Genomic DNA, 3,755 nt, shown 5'->3' with positions numbered 1-3,755 from the left:
CCTCCGTTTGACAAGGTTTGGGGCAAGATTGTCCCAAATGTAGAGTTGAAAAAGAGGCCCTTATTCATGCTCTTAAAGACTATCCAACATCAAGGGCGATCCAGTCTATCGGTGGCCTTAACAATAGCCTCATTTTGAAAGAGTATCATTGCTGCATTGATTGGGTGGAAGACATGATGAGGGTTTTGGACAAGAGAGCTACTTTTGATCTCATGACCACCCTTTGGAATAGCTGGAACAATAGGAACAAGTTTATTTTTTATGTAAAGGAAGAAGAGGTGCAAGTTGTTTGGGACAGGGCGAGAACACTCAGTCAAGACTTTTGCATTTTTAACCTTATGAATGCTCCTTTGTTACCTAGTAACCCTGCTATTAAAAGGTGGTTGAAACCTCCAAAGGGTTATTTCAAAATAAACTTTGATGCTTCTGTTAGTAATAATAGAATCGACCTTGGTGTTATCACAAGGGATGAAGATGATTTTGTTATTGGCAACGGCGGGGGCTTCAAGGAAGAGATAATGTTGATTGAAAGGGCTGAAAGCTACGCTTTTGATGAGAGCATAAAGATTGTGTGTGTACTTAATATTCAAATAGTTGTGGTATTCGAAACAAATAAAGCTAGCCTAATCACTAGTGTGAAGCACCATTGCACGGACGTCATTGTCATTGGTGTGCGGATAAAAGAAAGTATTAAACTCTGGAAACTTTTAAGTATGCAAAGTTATATTGGGCCAATCGGTGTTGTACCATAGTTGCTGATTTTATTAGTAAAAAAAATGTGCTCGGATGCTTGTAATTGGTTTTTTGACATGGATTACCATTTGGAAATCCATGATTTTATTTGAGATGCTATATAATGAAGTTGAACTTTGTGGTCATTTTTTTCTCCTTAAAAAAAGCTACAATGACCTCAAAAACATAAAAATCATTAAAAACGGGATCAAAATCACTTACATGCAAGCAAATCAATATGGCCAAATGAAGAACCCTAGCTTTGGCTAATTATTTCTTTAATTTTCAGTAATAGCTAATCGGACTAAATCGCAACACTAGGCAGCCCTAAACCATCCCACATGTTGACCTAATTAGCTTGTTTAGCTGATTATTTAGCTTGCAAAATGGCCCTTCAAGACTCCTCTAATTTGTGTTCAAACCCCTCCACTATTCATTCCTTTCAAGATTTGCCCCACCTAAAAATAGCATGTTCAAAATCTTTAAAAATGACAAATGTGTTGCTGGCCATGAGGGGAGTCTTTAGCTGGTCATTTTGGCTGCTCACTTCAAACAAATCTCAAAACCATCCATTCTTCACTTCTCTCTCACTTTTTTCTCTTCATTATTCTTCATTTCCTTCCTTATTCCTTTGCCAAATTCACCTCTTGAAAAAGAGTCCTTCAGCCACCATTTGGAGCAGCATTCAAGTATTTGTTGAAGCCTCAGTTCAACAAGAACAAGCATAGAAGAAGAACTAGAGCAAACTAGTCAAGCACCAAAAAAACACTGGATTTGATTCTTGTTCCTTACCCTTTTAAGTCTATTGTAGTTGTTATGAAAATGTCTATGAATATTTCTTATGTTTATATGTTTAATTTAATTAATATGGCTTAAATTTAATTTGTGCTAGGTTGATCTTAAATTTAATTTGTGTTAGGTTGATTGCATTGTCTGTTTGGGTTATTAAAATTGTGTTTGTGTTGTTATAGGCCTCGGTGCGATGTTTAATTAAGTAAAATCATGACTAAGTTATTTTTGCATTACAATTGTAAGGTAACTAATGAATTAATTATTTAAATAGATTGAAATTGTAATTAATTGACACGATACTTAATTAGTGCATGTTTAATCATCTAAGGTTGTTGAGGGTTAAATTAGCAATGGTATCTTAAGATACATTACCCTTGCATAACTAGCAAGATTATTGTGATTAAGTTGTTTTAGGGTAGAAATACATTGTTACCTCACGTAATCTTTTATGTGCTTATAAGATTGAATTAATTGTTTGAATTGGAATAGAGATATGTACAAGAGATTATTTTAATTTCATAAGTATGTATGTGCATTAACACATTTTCTTCTTAAAATTTGTCTAATCGGTTGAATTGACATAAAGATATAGTCAATAGATAAATTGATTTTGGTAGGTAAGTACGTTCATAAGTTAGCAAATTACCAAGTTGCCATGAATTTATTTGTAACAACATAAACATGAGTTTAATAATTCTAAGTTAAGAAATGTAATTAATCTAGCACAACTATGTCATCTTAATTAAAATCATATTTTGCAATCGTGCATTGGAACTTTTATTTTATTTTTATTTATTTTACTTTGTTCAAATCCTAGTTTTTAATCACTTCCTCAAATCAAAATATTTTTCCTCACCAAAGTATTTTTAAAATTACATTCATAAATTATTCTTTTCACGGTCCCTGTGGGTACGATAACTCGACATTTTCTTGTCACTTTATTGCTTGTTGCAATTGTGTTAACTTGCACATTTCTATCATTCCAAGTTTTTAGCATCGTTGCTAGGGACTGTTTTAAAAGTCATTATTTGTGAATTTGTGAATTTTGCATTTTGGTTTATTTTTTTGTTTAATTTTTAACTAAACTAATTTTTCTGTGTTTGTTTCAGGTGTTTATGAGTATTGATCGAATTATCGATTTAATCCTCGTAGACCCTTGGATTGAAAGAACTTTTAAACAGCGAAGAAGACAAACAAGTCAGAGAAGATTGAAGAGATGAACTATGAAAATCCAAATCAAGGAAACAGGGCAAACCCTACTCAAAATCCTATCCTTATTGTTAATGATAGGGATAGAGCTTTAAGACAGTATGTTGTGCTAGTGCTTTATGATCTTAATCTGGGTATTAGGAGACCCGAAATCAAGGCACAACAAATCTAGCTAAAGCCAGTCATGTTCTAGATGCTTTAGACAGTGGGCCAATTTACTGGAATGCCTGCCGAAGATCCTCACTTGCACTTAAGATTATTCATGGAGGTGAGTGATTCTTCAAGTTAGCTAGAGTACCTAAAGATGCACTATGATTTAAGTTGTTCCCATATTCATTAAGGGACACAGCTCGAGCCTGCTTGAACTCATTGCTGCCAAATTCAATTTCCACATGGCAAGAGTTAGAAGAAAGATTCCTCATGAAGTATTTCTTTCCTAGAAAGAATGCTAAGTTGATGAATGAGATCACTACTTTCCAACATATGGATGATGAGTCATTGTATGATGCATGGGAAAGGTAGAAAGAATTATTGTGGAAGTGCCCTCATCACAGAATCCCACATTGGATCCAACTTGAGACGTTTTATAATGGTCTCAATGCTAACACGAGGATGGTAGTGGATGCTTCTCCTAATGGTGCTCTCCTTTCTAAGTCTTATAATAAGGCTTATGAAATCATTGAGAGGATTGCCAACAACAATTATCAATGGCCAACCAATCGAGCAGTGTCAGAAAGACGAGCCGTTGGAATACATGATGTAGACGCTCTCACTTCACTCGCATATCAGGTATCTTCGATTTCTTCAATGCTTAAAAATTTTACCACTAATGGGTTTAATAGTTTTGTAGCACAACCACCGAATCAATTTGAAAATGTAGCCTGTGTCTATTGTGGGGAAGGACATCTGTACGAAGAATGTCCATCGAACCCATGATTTGTGTATTATATGGGTAACGAGAACCAAAATCGAGGAAGGCAAGGACTGCAATCCAATTCCTATTACCCATCGTAACAAAACCA

At 34.7% G+C, this 3,755-nt stretch overlaps 1 non-coding gene across 1 annotated transcript; it reads right to left on the bottom strand.

Annotated features, from left to right (window-relative positions):
• Positions 1-3,183: 3,183 nt before the first annotated feature.
• On the bottom strand, positions 3,184-3,290 carry LOC121229996 (small nucleolar RNA R71). Its single transcript, XR_005927947.1, has one exon. It is a non-coding gene; the product is annotated as a small nucleolar RNA R71 (small nucleolar RNA).
• Positions 3,291-3,755: the final 465 nt, after the last annotated feature.

Source organism: Gossypium hirsutum, chromosome A05, assembly GCF_007990345.1.
Source record: "Gossypium hirsutum isolate 1008001.06 chromosome A05, Gossypium_hirsutum_v2.1, whole genome shotgun sequence".
In the NCBI taxonomy this organism is placed as follows: Eukaryota; Viridiplantae; Streptophyta; class Magnoliopsida; order Malvales; family Malvaceae; genus Gossypium; species Gossypium hirsutum.
This window is presented reverse-complemented; position numbering and strand designations above follow the sequence as displayed.